Source organism: Schistocerca nitens, chromosome 8 (genome assembly GCF_023898315.1).
Source record: "Schistocerca nitens isolate TAMUIC-IGC-003100 chromosome 8, iqSchNite1.1, whole genome shotgun sequence".
Lineage (NCBI taxonomy): Eukaryota > Metazoa > Arthropoda > Insecta > Orthoptera > Acrididae > Schistocerca > Schistocerca nitens.
In genome coordinates this window covers 81,403,719-81,427,773 of record NC_064621.1, presented here as the reverse complement: position 1 = coordinate 81,427,773, position 24,055 = coordinate 81,403,719, and the positions used below count along the sequence as shown (strand labels likewise).

The 24,055-nt window shown below is 44.0% G+C and overlaps 1 protein-coding gene across 1 annotated transcript in view; it reads right to left on the bottom strand.

Annotated features, from left to right (window-relative positions):
• Positions 1-24,055, bottom strand: part of LOC126199397 (semaphorin-2A-like) — a 1,365,238-nt gene that overhangs the window by 966,270 nt on the left and 374,913 nt on the right. The window lies entirely within an intron of this gene.

The window sequence follows — 24,055 nt, the reverse complement described above, 5'->3', positions numbered from 1 at the left end:
CTAGAATTTTCCAAATCTCTTAAAAACTGTGGTAAAAATTGAGGTAATTAAACTATAAGAGTTGAGTTTTTTCTAAACATGAAGTTTAAAATGCAACAGCTCATTCATTTTCTCATCAATTAAATAAATTGTAGAGTTTCATATACCTGTAAGTATGGTTTGTGTGTTGTGCAAAATTCATCGAAGAATCTCTCTTACCTATAGCAACAAATGCAGCCAGTAGTAAATGAAATAAATGATGAAATTTCACATGTAAAAAAAAATTATTTTGTTATGTTTTTGAACTTCCACTACTATGAGTGTGGATCCTGAATCCCTGCTGGTCATGTTGACAAAGTTTTACGAATTTATTTGTAAAAGTATAGACAGTGGGAATTAAAATGTCCTCTGGTGCCTCTCCTGCTCCAAGTCGGGCCGCTTGACGGCCTACCCCCCTTAAGGAACGTGGAAAGTACGCCTCTGTGCGTAGTTTCAACACAACTACATGTTGTACATTTACCCTACATGTTCGAAATTATGTCCATGTAGACGAATACAGTGATGTGCTCGGCATTCTACCGCTCTCGGAATGTTTCAGGCTCCGTTCTCTCATTCAGCACAGACATTTTTAGTTCGCTGTTGTAGTGATATAGTTGCAATACCATACACCAGTTGCTTGTGACCGTGCCAAAGTTAGAAATCCAGGGGGGTCCAAATCTAGAGATCTGGCTGCCAAGCAACTTGTTCTGCACAACCTATCCCGGATAAGCAACACTGGGTTACTGTCTTGCCTGCAGACTGAATTGTGCAGAGGCACCGTTGTGTAAAAACCGTAAGGTAGTCCGTGTAGTGAGTGGGACATTATGAATCAGACAACGCAAGTCAAGTGGCAAAAACTGTCGACACACTCTGCCAGTTAGGTGCTGTGGAAGAACATGCGCTCGGAGTAACTGGTTGTGCAGTACGCCACACCAAATGATCGCACCTAACGATGTTGATATCCTCGTATCGCAATTACGCGAGGCTTCTTACAAGCCCACATACACATATAGGCACTCATCTGTAAACAGCATCCGACGACCGAGCAGCAGCTCAACAACATGGCGTTCGAGTAACCACTGACAGATATTCTGGTATCTAGGATAGTCTATAGGAGTACCTTCTGCAGGTGAAATGGATGGAATTGTTGTCTCCGATTCAGGGGCCACACAATTGATTGAGGAACCCTGCAGTGACGCTTCTACAGCGGATACTTATGCTTCCCATCTACCATTTCCGGTATGTTCTCAACAGCCATTCCATCCAATTAAGGCCAACCTAGCCTTGGCGTACCAGGAATGCTGTATTTTCTTAAACGCTTGTCCACAGATTCGAAAGTCTGGTAGTTTGGTTCTCTTCTGTTTGGGGACATTACCACGTATAGTCGCCTTGCTGCTCACGCATTGCCTTCTGCTGCGCCATAAACGATGTGCATATCCGCTTTTCACTTCATGAGTACGCCATCATACCGTATACAGCGACTGCAGTCTATGAGGTGCGACAATAAAGTAATGAGACTGATTTTCTTTGCAAGATTGGCAACCCTGCAAGCTTGCGTGGGCACAATATCTTTGACCTTGGTCTATAAGCTGCTTCTAGTCTAAGCGGCACATCGATGCAACTGCTCAGTCGTGAGTTGTGCTGTAGTAAGTTAACACATGTTTGTGCCTCTCGTCACGGAAATGGAACCGCATAATCTTGGGAAACGGTATGCCATTTCTTTTTGCATTAAATTGGGTGAAAACACGACGGCAACTTACAGTAAGTTTTAGAAGGCTTTTGGAGAGGAGGTTATGTTAAGAGCTCAAGGGGATCACCCAGAACAAAAAAAGTTCGCATGTCAAAGTCAAAAGTGAAATGCGTACTTGTGTGCTTCTTTGATTCCAAGGGAACTGTTCATAAAGAGTGGGTGCCTCCTAGACAAACAGTTAACCAATATTACTACAAAGAAATTTTAGAAAGACTTCGTAAAAGAGTTCTTCGCGTCCGTCCCAACATTGCTGATAATTGGATTCTGCATCACGATGATGCGCCATCCCATACTGCTGTGTGGGTACAGCAATTTTTAACCTCAAAACAAATTTCAGTACTACTGCAGCCACCTTATTCACCAGATGTTGCTCCATGTGACTTTTTTCTATTTCGAAGAGTCAAAACGGTGGTCAAGAAACACCATTTTCAAACAACAGAAGATATCCAAACAGCTGTGACGAGGATCTTGGAGGATATTACAGTAGATGATTTCCAGAAATGTTACCATCAATGGCAGGAAAGCTGGACAAAGTGTGTCCAATCAGAAGGGAACTACTTTGAAGGAGACAACACTAAACTTGACTAAAACGTTAAGCAACTTTTTTTTTCACATCAGTATCATTACTTTATTGTCGCACCTCGTGTGAACTATGAACAGAATGAATGTCTGTAGTACTCTACATCAACGCCAGAGGATCACATCCAAGTCAAGTACGTAATATCGTGTAGGGCCCCCACGAACACGCAGAAGTGCCGCAAAACGACTTGGCATGGACTCGACTTATGTCTGAAGTAGTGCTGGAGGGATCTGACGCAATTAATTGTACAGGGCTGTAAATAATTCCGCAAGAATACGAGAGAGGGCGATCTCTTCTGCACAGCAAGTTGCAAGGCATCCCAGATATGTTCAATAATCTTCATGTTTGAGGAGTTTGGTAGCCAGCGGAAATGCTTAAACTCAGAGGAGTGTTTCTGTAGCTGGAGCCACTCTGTAGCAATTCTGGACGTGTGGGGTGTCGCAGTGTCCTTCTGCAATTGCCCACGTTCGTCGGAATGCACAGCAGAGATGAATGGATGCAGGTGATCAGATAGGATGCTTACGTACGTGCCACCTGTCAGAGGTGTATCTAAACGCATCAAGAGTCCCATATTACTCCAAGAGCACACGCCTCACACCATTACAGAGCCTCCAACAGCTTCAACAGTCCCCTGCTGACATGCAGGGTCCACGTATTCATAAGGTTATCTCCACAGCCGTACACGTTCATCCCCTCGACACAATTTTAAAAGAGACTCGTCCGGTCAGGGAACATGTTACCAGTCATCAACAGTCCAACGTCAGCTTTGTCGTGCCCAGGCGAGACGTAAGGCTTTGTGTCGTGCATTTAGAAACGGTACACGAGTGAGCATTCGGCTCCGAGAGCCCATATCGATGATGTTTCGTTGAATGTTTCGCACGCTGACACTTGAAGGTGCAGCACTGAAATCTGCAGAAATTTGCGGAATGGTTGCACTTCTGTCGCGCTGAACGATTCTCTTCAGTCGTCGTCGGTCCCGTTCTTGCAGGCTCTTTTTCCGACCGCAGCGATGTCAGATATTTTATGTTGTACCGGTTTCCTAATATTCGCGATACACTATCGAAATGGTCGTACGAGAAAATCCCCACTTCATCGCTATCTTGGAGAGGCTGTGTCCCATCGCTCGTGTGCTGACTGCAGCACTACTTCAAACTCACTTTAATCAGTAACCGATCTAACATCTGGGCGACACCTGTTGTCTTATATAGGAGTTGCCGACCGCAGCGCTGTGTTGAGTCTACACTCCTGGAAATGGAAAAAAGAACACATTGACACCGGTGTGTCAGATCCACCATACTTGCTCCGGACACTGTGAGAGGGCTGTACAAGCAATGATCACACGCACGGCACAGCGGACACACCAGGAACCGCGGTGTTGGCCGTCGAATGGCGCTAGCTGCGCAGCATTTGTGCACCGCCGCCGTCAGTGTCAGCCAGTTTGCCGTGGCATACGGAGCTCCATCGCAGTCTTTAACACTGGTAGCATGCCGCGACAGCGTGGACGTGAACCGTATGTGCAGTTGAGGGACTTTGAGCTAGGGCGTATAGTGGGCATGCGGGAGGCCGGGTGGACGTACCGCCGAATTGCTCAACACATGGGGCGTGAGGTCTCCACAGTACATCGATGTTGTCGCCAGTGGTCGGCGGAAGGTGCACGTGCCCGTAGACCTGGGACCGGACCGCAGCGACGCACGGATGCACGCCAAGACCGTAGGATCCTACGCAGTGCCGTAGGGGACCGCACCGCCACTTCCCAGCAAATTAGGGACACTGTTGCTCCTGGGGTATCGGCGAGGACCATTCGCAACCGTCTCCATGAAGCTGGGCTACGGTCCCGCACACCGTTAGGCCGTCTTCCGCTCACGCCCCAACATCGTGCAGCCCGCCTCCAGTGGTGTCGCGACAGGCGTGAATGGAGGGACGAATGGAGACGTGTCGTCTTCAGCGATGAGAGTCGCTTCTGCCTTGGTGCCAATGATGGTCGTATGCGTGTTTGGCGCCGTGCAGGTGAGCGCCACAATCAGGACTGCATGCGACCGAGGCACACAGGGCCCACACCCGGCATCATGGTGTGGGGAGCGATCTCCTACACTGGCCGTACACCACTGGTGATCGTCGAGGGGACACTGAATAGTGCACGGTACATCCAAACCGTCATCGAACCCATCGTTCTACCATTCCTAGACCGGCAAGGGAACTTGCTGTTCCAACAGGACAATGCACGTCCGCATGTATCCCGTGCCACCCAACGTGCTCTAGAAGGTATAAGTCAACTACCCTGGCCAGCAAGATCTCCGGATCTGTCCCCCATTGAGCATGTTTGGGACTGGATGAAGCGTCGTCTCACGCGGTCTGCACGTCCAGCACGAACGCTGGTCCAACTGAGGCGCCAGGTGGAAATGGCATGGCAAGCCGTTCCACAGGACTACATCCAGCATCTCTACGATCGTCTCCATGGGAGAATAGCAGCCTGCATTGCTGCGAAAGGTGGATATACACTGTACTAGTGCCGACATTGTGCATGCTCTGTTGCCTGTGTCTATGTGCCTGTGGTTCTGTCAGTGTGATCATGTGATGTATCTGACCCCAGGAATGTGTCAATAAAGTTTCCCCTTCCTGGGACAATGAATTCACGGTGTTCTTATTTCAATTTCCAGGAGTGTAGTTGAGGACTGCGGCCCAAGCCTCTGTGTGCCCTGGGGTGCCCGCGGCGAAGGGTGCGGGCAGGAGGCGGGCGTAAGTGGAAACACAGCCAGCCTGCGGGAAGGCGCGGCTGTTCATACAGCAGTAGGCTGGAGCGTGCAGGCGATTTCCATCCGCTGTCTGTCACTGAAAGAGGTCGGGTTCTGATGAGGAAACTCAGCACAGACGCGTGTTTAATTTAAATTAAGTTGCAATTAAGAACTAGGAGTAGCTTTTATCAGTAAAAGCGAGGAAGGTATTGATTCAATTGAAATTTATCTTATAAGTATGTTAATTTTTACCTTCTTTTGGTAAATTTTTAATACGAACCGATCACTATACAGGGAAAAATAGTTCATAAAACATGTAGTAAACAGGGTGAGCCGCTTAAATGTTCCAATGTAAACACCAGATATCGAAAAATGACTTTCGCAGTGTAAATGTAGGGTAGAGGCTCACCAAAGTCAATACTACGGGACATTCTAACACGTACGCAAATATTATTTTCAACACAAGCTTATGTGTTTTGTTTTTAGATTGACACTTCGTATTATTTATTATGCAATCAATAGCACGAAAAATCACAAAAGAAAATGCGTTGGTTGCTTCACAATACGTCAATCACCTCCTGAGAAATTGAAAACCGAAGCTGACGCTTGAAATAAACGAATTGCGCATCTATTTCACGTTCCGAGATGAAAACATGAACGCCACGTTGCTCGTAATTGCTATTTTAATGACGTTATACAATGTGACAAACGCTTTACTTATTGCCTTTACTGGAAGTAAATGCAAATATCCGGTCACACACAAAGAGAAGTAACGAAAGTGTTTATTCGCTCATGCTGTATTGATCTTTATTACAGTACTAGAATGTATATATCGGTAATAAATTAACGAATATCAACACCCAGAATAAACTTAATGAATGGCTGTCTAAGGATATAACAGAGGCTAAATGCTAGTTTTACGTACAGGGCGACAATTATTGAACTACATGAAAAAAAGGTAAATTTGTTACAAACTACGACGTGCATACATTTTATCTAACATGTAAACGTTACTACAGATATTAGGATTTAGGTTATGACATGTTCGATATGCCTGCCATCATTGGTGATGATGTGGCGCGGACGAATAACGAAATTCTGCATGAGCGGCTGAAATGTCGGAACATCGATGCTGCCGATGTTCTCCTGAATGACTGTTTCCACTTTAGCAATGGTTTTGGGGTTATTGGTGTACACCTTGTCTTTAATATAGCTCCTCAAAAAGGCGCCGTATGTGTTCAGATTCGGAGGATATGGCGTCCAATCGAGAACCATAGCAGTGGCCTATGGGTACCACAGAGCCGGAATACTGCCCCCAGAGTGATCCTCCAGGACATCAAACACTCTCCTGCTTCGATGGGGTCGAGCTCCGTCTTGCATGATCAACGTCTTGTCGAAATCAGTGTCACTTTGGACAATCGGCAGTTACCGTGCCATCTAGCAATATCGGCCCGATTATTCCGTGACCAGACATTGCACACCAACCACACACTCACCCGCTATTGCCCCGATTATTTCGTGACTGGACATTGGACAGCACACAGTCACCCGTTCAGGGTGAAGAGACTTCTCCATCGCGAAATGCGGATACTCAGTCCCCGAAATGCGCCAAGTTTGCTTACTGGCGAACCATCCAAATGAAAGTGGGCTTCGTGGCTAAACCAAACCGTACAGCGCATACTAAATTCCATCGTGCGCCGCGGCCAACCATGCAGTTTGAACGTCCTAACGAAAACCGTTCAGAAGTTATGACGAATTTATTTCATATTGTTCAATAACTGTCACCCTATAGTTATACATCAATTACGTAATGGTACACAACATGTATAGCTCATGTCACTGAATATTTTGAATAATCACGTTACAATTGAACTTTTGGACACAATGACACGATTACATCGGTCTATAATAGAACCTAAAAGACCAATGTAACTTAAGTCTTTTCAGAAAAAAAATGTACCCCGGTATGGATCTACGTTTCTCACAGCAGAAACACTACACCGTATGCTAGAAGAGATAGCCATATACATGGCAACACCGATGTGCATGCTCCAGCACATATCGACTCGCTGCTGTCAGTGTTTTGGGTGTTATTGCAGCAGTAACACGGGCTTTCAAATTGTCCATTGTTGTTTGAAATTTTTTATACACCACATTTTTCACATGTCTTCAGACAAAAAGAGTTCAAGGGGATAAAATCTGGAGACCGCGCTGAAAATCTCTGAACAGAACTGCTCAGTCGTTACCATCGATTTGGGAAATGTTGGTGTAATACACTGAACAGCTCCGTTCAGTTATGTGTACGTAGATAAATAGCACATGCAAGATGGAAAGCGTTACGTTCACATCAGTATTTGTGCCAGAAAACCCTATTACTTTAGGCCCCCTTGTGATAACACTGTAAGTGATATTTCGTACGCCAATCAAATCGCGATTGCGAACAGCGTGGAGTTCATGCTTGCATCTCTGGATGCACAATAGGAACGCGTTTCGCTTATTTCAAGCGTCAGCTTCGCTTTGCAATTTCTCGAGACATAATTGACATATTGCGATACAACAGACGCGATTCTTATTATGATTTTTCATGCTACTGATTGCGTAAGGAATAATACAGGGCAACAATTTAAAGAAATCATCATTTTGTGTTGAAAATAATATTTTCTTTTGTTTTCGTATATTTCATAGTGTTTACTTTCTTGCCTTACATTCATACCCGCGAAAATCGTTTTTCTATATTGATTGTCGTTGCAGAGATGTTTGTGACGAAACTTTGAAGTGCGCCACGCCGCATTAAAAGCCAAAGACTGTATTACGCTGTATTAAATGTAGCGCATAGACATTCCAAGCGACGAGTTAAAAAGACGTTTTTTGCGACACTTTCATTTTTCCCGAAATAAAATATTGTAAAGACACGACTCATCTGGTATGACATGACATGATAGGACTTACAGTATGAGATCAAAAGTGTCTGGACACCCCCGAAAATATACGTTACCATATTAGGTGCACTGTGCTGCCACCTACTGCCAGTTACTCCGTATCAGTGACCTCAGTAGTCATTAGACATCGTGAGGGAGCAGAATGGGGCGCTCCGCGGAACTCACGGATTTCGAACATGGTCAGGTGATTGGATGTCACTTGTGTAATACATCTGAAGGCGTGATTTCAATACTCCTAAACATCCGTAGGCCCAATGTTTTCGAAGTGATAGTGAAGTGGAAACGTTAACGGACACGTACAGCACAAAAGCGTACAGGCTGATGTCGTCTGTTGGCTGACATACACCGCCGACAATTGAAGAGGGCCGTAATGTGTAATAAGCAGACATCTATCTAGACCATCACACAGGAATTCAAATCTGTATCAAGATCCACAGCAAGTACTATGACAGTTAGGCGGGAGGTGAGATAAAATTGGATTTAATGGTCGAGCGGCAGCTCTTAAGCCACACACATCACGCCGGTAAATGCCAAACGACGCCTCGCTTGGCGTAACGAGCGTAAACATTGGACGATTGAACAGTGGAAAATCGTTGTGTGGAGTGACGAAGCACGGTACACAATGTGGCGAACCGACGGTAGGATGTGGATATGGCGAATGCCAGGTGAACGTCATCTGCCAGCGTGTGTAGTGCCAACAGCAAAATTCGGAGGCGGTGGTGTTATGGTGTGGTCGCGTTTTTCATGGAGGAAGCTTGCACACCTTGTTATTTTGTGTGGCACTATCACAGCAAAGGCCTACATTGATGTTTTAGCACCTTCTTGCTTCCCACTGTTGAAGATCAATTCGTGGATTACGATTGTATCTTTCAACAAATGATTGGTTTTGGGATTCTTCCTCGCAATGCGATTCCCAGTTTCTGGAGCTCCCTTCGTGATGTTTTGGTGCTGACAGGGCTATCGAATGTGGCATTCATTTTTCTGCAATGAGTTTTAGAGCTGTCGTCCTTTGACTTTTCTTAACAATCCTCTTCAATGACCCTCTGTCACGATCACTCAACACGGCTCATTCGTCCGCGTTGTGATTTAGCCAATAACGTTTTTCCGCTTTGCCTCTATGCTGTACAAGTCTTCGATACGGTGCCTCTTGAAACACCCTTTGGTTACGGAAGCAACCATCGTACGAGCACCAACAGCATGCCCATTCTAACCCACCTGTCTCCGGCATACTGACTCACAACGGACCCTGTTGTGACAACAACGGACACGTATTGAGGCATTGTAGAAGGGCCGTTCGTAGCCAAATACAACAGCACAACGTGCGGACTCGGCCACCTGCATTTATGTTTAAACACGAATTTCTAACTGTGTTTCCACATCTTTGTCCGACTCTCGTATTTGTGGGATATTAAAGGTATGTGAGAATTAATTACCGTCGATAATCAGTGCAAGTTTTAATTCATTTCAAAATTAAACACGAGAGCGGAAAGATATCTTTATTTCTTGGAAATGTTAGAATCTTGGATTTTAAATTAGGTAAAAAGAAGAATTTACCAAAGCTTGCAGTCAGATGCAGATCCAGGGCCAAAGCATTGACAGTTTCAATAAAATGTATGTTGAACTTATTCAGGAATTTGGATATTAGGCCCCTGTTGCGAGCAGTATCACCAGAGATACAGATGAATTATTTTCTGTGAGATCTCGACCGAGGGTGCGGAAACAGATGAAACACGTTGCTTAAATATTATATTCACCCACCTCCTAATGATACCTTTCATTACTGTAAATACTGGCCATAAACGTTCACGGAAAAGAAATAAGATGGTCACTTCTTGGCTTTCAACCGTTGCTTTGTTGATTTTGACATAAAATAATGGACCTACGCTTCACCGACAGTAACATATTTGCTCCAAAAAAATCAATTTAACTCTTATTAAAGGGTCCAATACTATATAATTCCATTACCGTGTTTCTATTTGGTCATTATTCAACAAGAGAAACACACAATCTGCACAAAGCTTTGTCGTAGACAATTTCTCTTGCAACAGATATCGTACTCTTTCTTCCAATATGTCTGTGGCACCAGGTTTCTCGCCCGCCCGCGGTAGCTGAGTGGTCAGCGCGACAGAATGTCAATCCTAAGGGCCCGGGTTCGATTCCCGGCTGGGTCGGAGATTTGCTCCGCTCAGGGACTGGGTGTTGTGTTGTCCTATTCATCATTACTTCATCCCCATCGACGCGCAAGTCGCCGAAGTGGCGTCAAATCAAAAGACTTGCGCCCGGAGAAGGGTCTACCCGACGGGAGGCTCTAGTTCAAAAAAATGTTCGGATGTGTGAGAGATCTTACGGGACTTAACTGCTAAGGTGATCAGTCCCTAAGCTTACACACTACTTAACCTAAATTATTCTAAGGACAAACACACACACCCATGCTCGAGTGAGGACTCGTACCTCCACCGGGACCAGCCGCACAGTCCATGACTGCAGCGCCCCAGACCGCGCAGCTAATCCCGCACGGAGGCCCTAGTCACATGACATTTATTTACCACGTTTCTCGTACGCTGTTAAATCCCTGATCGTCGAACAAAATACCCTATACCTAATCGGCCTTATTATCTGGCGTTTGTGTCACAGAATTTACTGTAAGGTTTCCAGTTTGTGTTGATCACAAAATATTACTGCAGAAGTTGGACCATTATGGAATAAGGGAAGTAGCTCACAACTGATTTACCTCTTACTTTAAGAAAACACAGCAGAAAGTCATTCTGCGCAGCGTTGTGGATGGTTACCATGTGCAGTCCAAATGGGGGACAGCCAAGTCCAGGGTCCCCCAGGGGTCGGTGCTGTAGTTTTTGGTTATGTAGATCATTAACCTTTTAGTATTACAAGTGATTCTAAAATAATTCTGTTTGCTGTGTTACATTAATGAATACGTTTATTTAAATTTAAATTTATGGCTTGTCTTTTGCATAGGATTCATATAGTTATCTGTTATTACACTTCTGTTACAATTTCATGTACTGACTAGTTGCATGCCTACGGAGACTTGCTCCTCAATTTTCTCCCAATAAACATGACATATAAAATAAAACATAAAGAAAGCGACATGTGAAACCAGCAGTGGGTTTATACTGTCTGTGTAACATGCTTCAGTGAAATACAAAGCTCCTCTCATACTATTATACTGGATCAGAGGATAATTTTTTTTTCCATCCAAAGTATCTGACGAGCCATGTTGGCCTGTCGAGATTTATATGGGTCACACTCACTTAATGCTGTGGCAGAGTAGCTTCTGTGACTACGATTTAGAGGCGCAGATTCTGTTCTGTTTATGAACTGCATTAATTCGCAATCCGTGATTACAGTTTAGTGGGACAGCTTCGGCTCTGTTTATGAACTGCATTTAATTCGCATACAGTTTTAGCAACTCGGTGTTTCGTTCAACAAATAGGTTTCGCATTTTTTATTCTTTTCAAATGTATGTTAAAAAACTGGTCTTTGTAGGACTGTGCTAAGGGCAGCACAAGTTTTAAGTAACTTAAATCCGTTCGGCCTATGGAAAACTTTTATATTCTTGAGATCGAATAACGGTTATGGACGCAGTTCCAATCTCACATCTGTACTATAAGCTAGCTGAGAATCTGGTGTGCCAGTTTATGTATTTATCCCAATCTTCTGTTCTTCCATCTCCTTCTTCCCCCTCTCTATGTCCGTTACTTCCTTCCCCCAACCATGCATCTTCTTCTTCCACCTGTAACCAGTCTCCTTCTGCGGCCTCACATTCCCTCTAAGTCCACTTTCTCTCCCCCTTTCTTTCTCCGTCTCCTCTTCCCACCCTCTCCATCCATTCCGTCTTCCCCTCTTACATTTCTCTACCCACTGCTCTCTCTCTCCTTTTTTCTTTTGCTCCCCCCCTGTCTGTGCCCATCTCCACCTTCCGCCCCCATCTGTTCATTTCCTGCTCCCCCTTCCAGATTATCACCCTACCCAATAACAGGTTACTGCATGTTCACCCCCCCCCCCACCCCAGTATTTCTTTCCATATAGAAATTAGTATGTATACCTAATTCGGTTAAAATAGATCCACAGTTTTTGAGGAGCTTTCTATCAGTGGATTTGTCGGCATACGCAACTCTGACATATATTTAGCATATTCGCACATATTTTGACACACAGTTCGCCTGTAACCCTAGCGAACATCGTCCTGCAGTTTCGTTTCCACGCAGCTTAGTATTTATGACGTCATATCTCCTGAACTACGTGGCGTACAGTGAAGTAATTATGTTCTTACTTTACATGGTATATGTAAATACTATTTGCAAAATGTGACGCAAATACATTCAGTAATTAAAATGTAATGCCTATTTCGGCAGATGTACTGATTGAGAAACAAAAATGTAGTAAGTAATAAACTTGTTTCCTTCCATTATTTTGTCGGGGTTGTCATCGAAAACGTTTCGTAAACGTTAGAAACTATGTGCAAGTATGCTGCAAGTCACTAAGTGTTCTCATTCTCAAATACTGGATGAATAACGTCTGCAAATTCGCGCGTCATAGCAACCTTTTTTCCCCGATCCTACCTCTCTGACAGTAAGTGAAATCAGTCCAGTGGTTTAGGAGATGTGGATCATACGTACATACATACCTGTTTATAGTATATATTGAGTTGCAACTTTTATCAGTTAAGGAGGAAGGCGTATGTTTAACCTGGTAGAAGCAGTGGTGAAATCATCGTCAAAAACTAATTATAATCCTCAATTCAACATACTGCCCAGACCCACTCAATAAACTCAATTGCGCTTTCAAAACATCAACAAAAAAACCGTCAAGAAAATTTTCAAATCTCACAAAATCTAACATGTTCACTGTTAATGTACCGTACTTTCCACTTTCTGTCAAAGTTCGCCATACGCAAAGAAAGTGCTAAAAGTGAAATATCCGGATTACAAGTTCCCAAAATACAAGAAATAAATTAACACTTTTATGATGTTCCCCAAATATACATAAACACATCACGCAACGCTGTTCAAGCAATGCTGTCAAACAAAACTGGAATTATGGTTTCATTAGTTAAACCTCTGACTGCTTCTCAAAGAATTCCTACGATCGTCGAGATTCCAACAGGAGTATCATATATAAATTTTATTATCAGCGGAAGGCCTACATAATCAGTACCCTAGCAGAGTCATCATATATAAATTTTGTTATTTGTAGTGTGTGGACTGATGACCAACATTTTGGCAGGGTAGATAAATATGTAAATTTTATTAATCACGGGGGCAAAACTGTCTACAGGTGAACTATCCTGACGGTTATGGACAAAATAATCGCACCACCAAAAAAATAATGTAGAGTAATGAAATTTCAGGAATACATTTGTCTATGTAACATATGTAAGTTATTAACGTTGCAAAATCACAGGTTAATGTAAGCACGAGATAAGCCATTGCAAACGTGGAGTGATGTTCCGTTAATAGCCGTTCTAATCACCGGAATGTTGAATGCAAGCATGCAAACGTGCATGTATTATGTTGTACACGTCCGGATGGCAGTCTGTGGAATAGACTTCCATACTTGGTGCACTTGGTCGGGACGGCAGGCCAAGGCAACGTGTCAACACTTTATAGAGCTATTGGGTGAAAACAGCGGTATGTGGACAAGCGTTATCCTGTTAGACTTCACCTCCCGGAAAACTGTTCATGACAGCACAACTGGTCGAATCACCAGACTGACGTACAAATTTGCAGTCGGGCTACGTGAGATAACCATGAGAGAGCTCCTGCTGTCATACGAAATCGGAACCCAAACGATAGCTCCAGTTTGTGTAGTACGCATACAGGTTAGTTGCAGGTCCTCAACTGGTCTTCTCCTAACCAACACACGTCTATCATTGGCACTGCGGCAGAACCAGCTTCAATCAGAAAATACAAATGGCCTCCTCCCAGGCCTCCAGTGAGTTCTCGCTTGACACCACTGAAGCCGCAGATGATGGTGGTATGGGTTAGTTGAACACGCCATACAAGGCGTCTGGTTTGCAACTGTCCTTGAAGTAACCGATCTGGAACAGTATGTTGTGTCACTGATGCCATGCGATATGCCAGAGCCATACAGTGAACACGGAGGAGATACCTGTCGGTAGTGCCACGTGGCCGTCTGCAGCCCGTCTTCTTGTGACCGTATATTCTCGTGTTCACTGCTGCCAGCAATCATGGACATTGGCTATATTCCTGCAATATCGCAGATTAAAAATTCAGCTTCTCATAGCCCTATTACACGACTCAGTTCAAACTCACTGAGGTGTTTCTGTCGCCTTAAAGGCACTCTTCACTGACATCGTCCATTCTCAATGGTAAATAACGCTCACGACCGTAACCATGAGTATTTAAAGCAAAGTTGATTTGCGTCCTCACAGCACCTGTACTTACGCCACTTTTACGCGACTGGCGCAAAATTTTAGTGGACATATCTCAGACGTAGAAACACCTCTATACACTTCCGTTTTCGTTTTTTTGTCGCATACCTCCTTGTCGTCGCGATTCTTATTGTCTCAGTATGTATATACATAATTCTGAATTTTGGTCAGAAAATATCAGTTGCTTTCGTCGATCTAGGTGCAGCACACAGTTTGGAGGCATGAGCTACTTTATAAATTATTGCAACTTGTCCCATGCAAACGGATAATAAATCTAATTCAGTACATGTTAACTGGAAGAACATTTACTCTAACTACAGAAAAAGACACTAGCTGCCCTAAAGTATTGAATAATGGTTTACCACAGGGATCTGTTCACACTCCTCTCTTCTTGTTTCATCTTGTTTCATATTTCTGTCAATGCGAAACTAAGGCATTACAACACAGTATTCCTACCAGAAGCACTTTATGCTGCAGAAACTACAGTGATTCAGGTCGTACAAATACCAGAGAGATTGAAAAGCAGGAAAGAAAAATTCTGCGGAAAGTATATGGACCAGTGTTTCGGGAACGAATTTGGATGAAGAGGCCAACTAGAGAGATTTAAAAAGACACAGAAACAATAACAGACACCAATAGAAAGAGAAGGATGAAATTTTATGGACATATCAGCAGGATGAATAAAAGCAGGCTCACGAGGAAAATCTTTGAGATACTAAACAGGACCAAAAACAAGACGAAATGTATCACTGAAACAGAACAAGACGTTAAAGAACTGGAGATCACATAAGACAACAAACAACTGAGAACATTTTAGAAACATCATAAAGAAACACACATTTAAACAAGACCACACGGAAAACAGAAGGGGAAAAAGATGGCCGGAAGAACGCAAGAGAGAACACAGTGAACGTACGAAGAGAATTTGAGAAGAACGAAGAAACAAGAAGAAATCATGACTACTCAAGTTGAATCGCTCTCTTTAAAGGGGATAATCGAAAATAAACTTCAGCGTTTGGTTGTGCAGACGTCTAGGCAATAGCTATCCAACACAAAACTTTGGAAAGAACTAAGGAAATCCTAACTTCTGATCCACAAATCTTAAGCCATTCTTCCTGCATATGAGGTTGCAACCAAACTCAAATAAGATAGAAGTTTCATGTTTTAATCTGTCCAATAGATTGGCATACAGAGCCCTCGTTGTGTATTTTGAAAGAGACAAAACTCACAATATGCGCCAAAAATACTTTGCGATAACGTTGCATAGGACACTTTCATTTGAGGAGCACTTGACGCGAACATCTACTGTGCTCTGTAGCAGGAACAACATTCTTCATAAACTCTGCGGCTCTCTTTGGGGATCGTCAACAGACACTCTCCTGGTATCAGCACTCGATTTGGTATACGTAGCAGCAAAGCACTATGCGCCTGTCACGCTTAATAGTCAATACGTAAAAAAGGTAGACGTACAAGTTCACGATGCCGTGCGTATTGTTAGTGGGTCAATATGATCTACTCCCACATACTGGCTACCTATCTTGAGCCACATTCCACCTCCTGATATCAGACGGAAAAGCCCGCTATTGCGAGAATACCAGAAGATCGCAAACAGCATCGACCTTCCAATAGTGGACGACGTATTCCCTGCGGAGAGGAAAAGACTGAGATCAAGACATCTCAGACTCATCACAGGCAGGACTGTCATGCAAACTGAATTCAATCCGATCGACGAATGGAAACGCTGCTGGCAACGAAACTGTTCCCCAGAACGCTTGAAGCTGCCTTGCATCCAGCAGAAATTCTCTGGGTTCGACCAGCCTCAGGAAATTTGGACTGTCTTGAACCGCATCCGAAAGAGCAGTGGACAATGTGGAGACACTCCCTACAGGTGGGCAAATCTTCATCATCACCGTGAGACTGTGGTGCGGAACGATACCGCACGTGCCTAAGAGGGTCCTTTCGAAGGTTTCCTCGCAGCGACAAGTGATGTTATAAAATACACAACAGGCATTGACATAAATATATAGCTGTTGTTATTTGTGTTATCTTATCCTGGAGAGTTGTGCTTAAGTGCTGACGTGTAGTAATTTGTAACTTTTGTATATTTACTGCCATACGATATATAAATAGATAAGTCTATTATAAATCTGTTATTGAAATATAAACACAGCTCTAAGTGCTGGTACTACTAAACACAATTAAATGGTGAGGAACGTCATTTTACTACTTTCAGAAAGGAAAATATTGATTCATATAACTTTGGTTTAGTTTATGTTTCTCGTCAGTTTGCAAATGAAAAAACAAAAATGAAATAACCTTATTAGTCTCCCTACAGAATCACTAATACCACATATAATACTGTCGTCTCCCTGGGCCGCAGAATGTATGGGTGAGGTGAGAGAAATAGAAGACCATCATCCCAAATAAGCTGCGGCACGAGGGTCGTACATTCTGACAGAACCAAATATAATTTCACTGATCGCCACGTCATAGCTAAGAAGAGGTTGGTCATTTTTGCAAAGGAAACCAAAGGCATCCATTCGGCTGCTGCATGAGCAGTTCTTGCATACTAAGTATCTGGATACAAATAACTAACCCACAATTTATTTGCGAAATAAAAATGAGAAATTTAAAGAGATTACTGAAATTCTCGTGGTCTCAAAATGAGAAACGGCTTACGGAACTTAACGCACAATCCGCAGAACTGTGCCTACACCGAGAAGTCGGTGTCGCCTCTGCGACCAGCGCTGTCATCTGTTCCAAGAACTGCTTTCCTCCACGTGCCACAGCAGTAGTCGGAAGGCTGCCAACATCGACAGGGAAGTTCCCTAGGAACTTGATGTTCCAAACATCTTGGTGTTCCAAACATGTACCCTCCTCGGTGCCTGGCATTAGAATTCATTTCTACTTCAAAATCTAACACCTGCTTGGTCTCCGAAATTCGCCTCTACATTTAGGTTCTGTGTTAGCAAAAGCTTTAGCCTGTTTTGAGCCAATCTCATTCTAACGACAACTGAACCACCAATCAGACTAGAGAACGTCCGTAGTTCATACACCTCCTACGTGAAATTTTGGAGGCTAGTCAATGGGACAGCGAAAGGATGACCGTCTCTGATCCCCTACTAACGAGACCGAGTGGAAATTTCCACACTTGATGAATAGTAAGAGATAGAGCGAGAAAAAGAAAAGAGAATTTTTGTGCAACAAACTGTTCCGTCACCGACTTTTCAGAGAACGCCTGTCCCTAGACAACTTCGTTTTGTGAAATGTGGATAGGAACCTCAAAGGCTGTTCCTCAACTGAATAACGAAAACAAAGGAATCTTCTTCATTCATCTTCGGTGTGATTTATTATGATTTCCAGTTCTATGCCTTCAGAGTGGTTGAAGTCAGAACGTTGAGCCGAAATTTGGATCAACACAATTTTTTGCGATACCCCAGATCAGGACACACATGCATTTCCCGTACGTGTTTAGCAACTGCGAAGCAGTGTCAGGTTTGCTAGTATATTCCTTTTGATAAATTACACAAGTGAATATAACACAGAGAGAGAGAAAGAAAGAGAAGGAGAGGAAATTGGCCCGCATATCGTGGTCGTGCGGTAGCGTTCTCGCTTCCCACGCCCGGGTTCCCGGGTTCGATTCCCGGCGGGGTCAGGGATTTTCTCTGCCTCGTGATGGCTGGGTGTTGTGTGCTGTCCTTAGGTTAGTTAGGTTTAAGTAGTTCTAAGTTCTAGGGGACTTATGACCACGGTAGTTGAGTCCCATAGAGCTCAGAGCCATTTGAGAGGAAATTGGGCTTAAACATTAGCGAAGAATTACAGCATGCCTGGTGGTATGCTAATGACGGAATTACGTGTTATTAATTTCTCCCCCGGAACGACCCCTTTCACAGAACTACCTTTAATCTGTGCACTACAGACTATATCAATGCGAATTAACAAAGTATTTAGCCCTAGTAATGAATCCTAAGTTGACGAACTTATGATAGAACTACCGATTTATATGAAATGAAAATTAATTTGTACTGATAATAGATTTATTGATTGACTTGAGGATGTGATTTGGCATTTAAAGACAAGACCAAACAAGCACATGTGGAGTTGAAACACCAAAATATGAAAACCATACAAGTACTACACATGAAGCGGTGGAACTCTCTGAATGATGCCTTCCTTCTCTGAGTGACAACATTAATGCTTTGTGAATGTTACTGCATTGAGTGACAGTGAAAGGGAACCACTAAACTGTAAGAGTTGGTAAATGTATTAATTAACCCAGCTGTTCAAATGGTTCAAATGGCTCTGAGCATTATGGGACTTAACTTCTGAGGTCATCAGTCCCCTAGAACTTAGAACTACTTAAACCTAACTAACCTAAGGACATCACACACATCAATGCCCGAGGCAGGATTCGAACCTGCGATGGTAGCGGTCGCGCGGTTCAAGACTGTGGCGCCTAGAACCACACGGCCACACCGGCCGGCTAACCCATCTGTTGCTGCAGGTCGAAAGAACATGCTGCAGAAGGCGACAGATCACCTGGAAAGTTTCCTGTGTGCCGGGCTGCGAAGGTGCTAACTGTGTACAACTGCTTCTCATGAATAGCCCCGTGACCGCCGCCGTAGCTCAACGAGTACGCAACTAGCGCGCCCCTGGATGGACTCTAACGCGGTCGTCGCACCCTTGGCCACCGCTGTTATTTCGATCGCTCTCCACGCCATCCTTGGACCATCTCTCGAGGTCGGCGTCCCTGAACGAACACTCTCCAAAATTCTCTCGGAAAAAACTTACTCCCCCAAATTACAGTGTACGTGGAGCACCACGGAAAATAACACTACCAACTGACACGCGGCAGGCTCTCTCTAAACAACCGTTTAAACATATTCCGATGCACAGCCTCCCTTTTTGAAAGGGGAAAATCATCTCCGCCAACCACCACCAGTGGAGTGATTACCCGCCAAAAATTATAGACGCCCACGGTACAACTTCCGACGTTTCCAATCACGGCGCTTATTTTTCTGCTCGTGTTGACAACCACTTGGTGTGGGAAACTAAAGAGCACTGAAAACCAGCGGCTACGGTGGCGAAAAAATGTTTGGCACTCAGCAGCACAGGGCTATTACCGACTAAGGAGAAAGGTTTACAAGCCTAACAGGCACGCTTCTCTCAAAAAATTGTACCTGGGAGCCAGCCTACGAACATCTGCAAATTCCGAAGAAGTTCTTTCTGCTCACAGTGAACAATTTCCTGGGTGGTCCTCCATCGTGTGTTAAGGTCTGAAAGAAAGACGCGTGGCTAGCACTGAGAACAACGCGGCGTGGTGCACTAACGGGAGGACGTTCCGCGTAGGATGGCAGACTCCCCGCCGCCACGGATCATCTGATAGCCACCACTGTGACGCGAAAGCAGCGACAGGTTCGCGCGCTGCCCTTGTAACTGTCATTGTGTCACTGCGCTTCCACTTTCCCGGAACTGCTGCCCTTTAAAGCGTCCTTGCAGTGACTCTCGGAGTATCTTGTTCTCGCCACACAGTGCCAACACAAACAATTCTCAAGATTATTCGACAGAAAGAGGGACCCGTCACCTTTAATCAGCCAGAGAAACTAGATGCCGAGGCAACCGGTACTTAATCACTGTCGACCCACTATTAAATGTCATATTGTCCTACTACCTCCCTACTAGATAATCGTCCACTCATTCTACACGTACTCATGACTGAATAAATTGAAAATGAAAGATGTAAGCATACATGATTTGCGAACTTGAACTGGGAGAGATGAAGTTTTCGGATGAAGCAAAATATCTGACGTTTGAAATACTGTTAGAGAGAGAATACTTTAGAACGTAGTACAAATCTCATGTGTGTGTGTGTGTGTGTGTGTGTGTGTGTGTGTGTGTGTGTGTGTGTGGTATGTGTGTGGGGGGGAGGGAGAGAAACAGGGTGGAGAGAGAGGGGGGAAGAGACGGGGGGCGGTAGAGAGAGGGGGAGAGGTAGGGAGCGAGGGAGAGAGAGAGAGAGAGAGAGAGAGAGAGAGAAACTTTTATTTTGGCTGGAGCCACAGACATGGTAAAATTTTTGAATGATGCTGCCGTCATTTGACTAATAGAATACGATCCAGATTTCGGCCTTAGCCCATTCTGAAGTACAAAAACTTCTTTAAATGTCAAAAGACACCTCACTGGCATGAAATACGAGGGTTAACCAGAAAAGATGCACCGCATTTTTTTCTTCAACAACTCATTATTGAACACAATGAGAATTACACATACCAAACAATGGTGTTTTATCTACACACACTATTTTTGCTCGTAATCTCCATCCCGTTTTGTGGCCTTCCTCCAGCGCGAAACAAGGGCGTGTATGCCCTATCAGTACCAATCGTTGTCATGGTGACGGTGCCAGTGCTTCACTGTCTGAAGCACTTCCGCATCGACGTCAAAATGTCTTCCTCGAATGGCATGCTTTAATGGCCCACAAAAATGAAAGTCCGAGGGGGCTAGGTCAGGGCTGTCGGGTGTGATTGCAGTGGATGGTCTCTCCGACCGCTGCAAATCGCGAAACTCCACCGAACCGCCTCCTGATGACCTCACCCTCCGTGCCCAGCGACTAACTGGACTGCAGGTTCTCCACAGACATTGCACAAGCCTTTGTGAATATTCCGCACACTTTCTTTCTCTGCAGTGAGAAATTCAATGACGGCACGTAGCTTGTAACGTACATCACCTACAGACGCCATTTTGAAAGATATTTCAAATAATACATACGTAACGTTTCGCAATCGTAGCATTGTTTTCGACTGAGAAGAAAAAATGCGGTGCATTTCTTTCTGGTCAACTCTTGTACAAGTCCTTGTCGAGGAAGCATACCTGGTTATATAGGTCAGGTCTGTCATTTAGTAAAAGAGATAATATTTGTAAAACGCCTAAACGTATTGCAGGCTTTCATTCCTGGATCCTATAACACAGCTGTTGTACAAAATTGCTAACCAATCAACAGGTATACGCCACGCTGTAGGTTCTCATGTGTTTCATGTAACAGTTGTGTTACACGGTCCAGATATGGAAGTCTGCAATATATTTTTCGTGTTTTAGAGATGTTCTCACTTTTAATAATGCTATGTAAGACCAGATATGCTTTTTCGACAAGGACTTGTATTTCATACCAGTCTCATGCCTTTTGACTCATACGCAAGTTTTTGTACTTCAAAATGGCCTATGGGCGAAATTTGGATGGTATAACAATAAAATAGAAATTATTACCGTCAGACGGCGGCAACATCAAACATGGGAAAGAAACTTTTTTTTACTTCAAAATAAAGTTAATATCGTAGCATGAGGATGACTATAATTTTTGACTGACAAAATGGATAGTTGGAAACATAGCAACCCTCGTTTCTTACCCGCGCGAATGTGTATTACTACTGTTCGACCGAAGTTTCATGTAGTTTCCACCCTGACAGCAGAAGAATGCAAACATTTTGAGCTGCAAGATGAAGGTAGTACCTTAGCATAAGGGTCACTATAATGTTTAGCATTAAGGGACTCAGGCTTAAGTGTCCCGGCTTGGGGAACCTAAACAGTAAGTCAGTGATTACACTCATAAATCAATTTATTGATACAATCAGTTTATGTGCGCAGACGTGAGTTGTGTGTTCTGCAGCAGTTCCAAACAAAGAAGGAAAGTCCTTCTTGAAAGTAAAAAAAATATTTAATCTGATAACTTGAAGTTCTTCGAAAACAACATTAGTAAATCTTTGCGTGAGACTGCAGATAAAAGTTCTCTTGCAAACGAAAACGACTATCTTCTTAGATATCAACAGCAGGCAGAAAATTAAAGTGCCAACTCACAAGCAGTACAAGGAGTTCCAGCATGAGTATTCACAGCCGGAGCAATAAGTCACGATGTGCGGTGCTCCCGGTTGTCGAGACGACGTCGAGTCCGGGCGACGATGCCATGTTGGCGGTCTTCTAATTTTGCTGGTGGAGACGGAACTGCCTGTTGTTTGCTGGGCAAGGGCAGTTTTACCCGCTTAGCGGATGACCACTAGACAGCTGTTGCTCTAGCGATGTGGACTCGGATTGACTGAGGGAAATGGCACGGCGGATGCACGAAAGGGTCAGTAGATGTGGCGACCTCTACCAGCCTGCTTTCTGTAGGCCAGAAGTTGGGCTGACTGCAACCGGTGCGCCTGCGGAGCATGAGCGATGACCCGCATAGCGGTGCTATGTTGCGGGTTGGTAGCGTCGCAGGAGATAAGCCACAGTTGGTTTCTTCTTCTTCTTAAGTTGCCAATCCTAAGATTGATTTGCAGCAGCTCTCCATTCAGTGCGATTGTCGGCCAGCCTCTTCAATTCCGTGAAACTTCCGCATCCTAGGTCCTGCATTATCTGGCTTATGTACTTTCTTCTAGGTCTGCCTCTTGCCCTTTTGCCCTCCACAAGGCCTTCCATTATAGTGTGGAGAAGACTTTCATGTCTCAGAATGTGTCCCATCCATATATCTCTCCTCTTCTTGGCCGTCTTCCAAAGAACTGGAACTTCCTCCGCTCTCTGCAGGTCTTCTTCATTTGTCATCCTGGCCGTCCATGGAATTTTTAACATCCTTCGCAGACACCACATTTCGAATCCTTCAATCCTTCTTCTTTCGTCCTCTCCAAGTGTCCAGGTTTCGCTGCCGTAGAGAAGCACACTCCCAACAAAGGTCTTTATTAACCGCTTCCTTAACGCCAGACTTATCATATTTGATGTGAGGAGTCCTTTCCTTTTATAGAATGCAGTCTTTGCCTGATTTATTCTACTTATTACATCTTTCCTACTACGACCATCTGATGTTATTCTGCTTCCCAAGTAGACAAAGTCTTGTATTTCTTTCAGCTTCTCTCCATTCAGCCTTATATTCGTAATTGCTTGATTATTTTGTTTGCTTGCAACTAAGATTTTTGTTTTTGACTTATTAATTTTCATGTTGTACCGTGTAGCAAGAGTGTTTTCCATTTCCTCCAACACTACTTGTAATTCTTCCTCATTTTCCGCTAGGACAGCAATGTCATCCGCAAAACGCAGCATATCAACTATTTTTCCCTGGATCCTGATTCCATTAGCTTGTCCTAACTTTTCTCTGACCTCGTCCATTGCTTTCTGTATGTACATATTAAAGAGGACAGGGGAGAGTGCACATCCCTGTCTGACACCCTGTTTAATTTTTGCTTGTTGTTGATGTTCCCCACATCTCACTATTGCCACCTCTTCTTTGTATAAGTTCCATATCGTTCTCCTGTCCTTGTACTTAGCTCCAGTTTCCCTCAATATCTGGAATAGTTTTTTCCATTCAACCTTATCAAAGGCCTTTTCGAGGTCAACAAATGCTATGTAGGTGTCCTTTCCTTTTTCCATTCTTTTTTCTATTAGGAGCCTTAGGGCCATAATGGCTTCTCGCGTACCTCTCCCACTTCTAAAGCCAAACTGGTCTTCTGTGAGCATGCATTCCACATTCCCTTCAATTCTTCTGAGGAGGATGGTCGTCAAAATTTTTGATGCATGTGATGTTAGGCTGAGGTTTCAATACTGTTAACATAGGTCACAGTTTTCATGGTGTTTTCGATTACCACCACCTGTACCACAAAA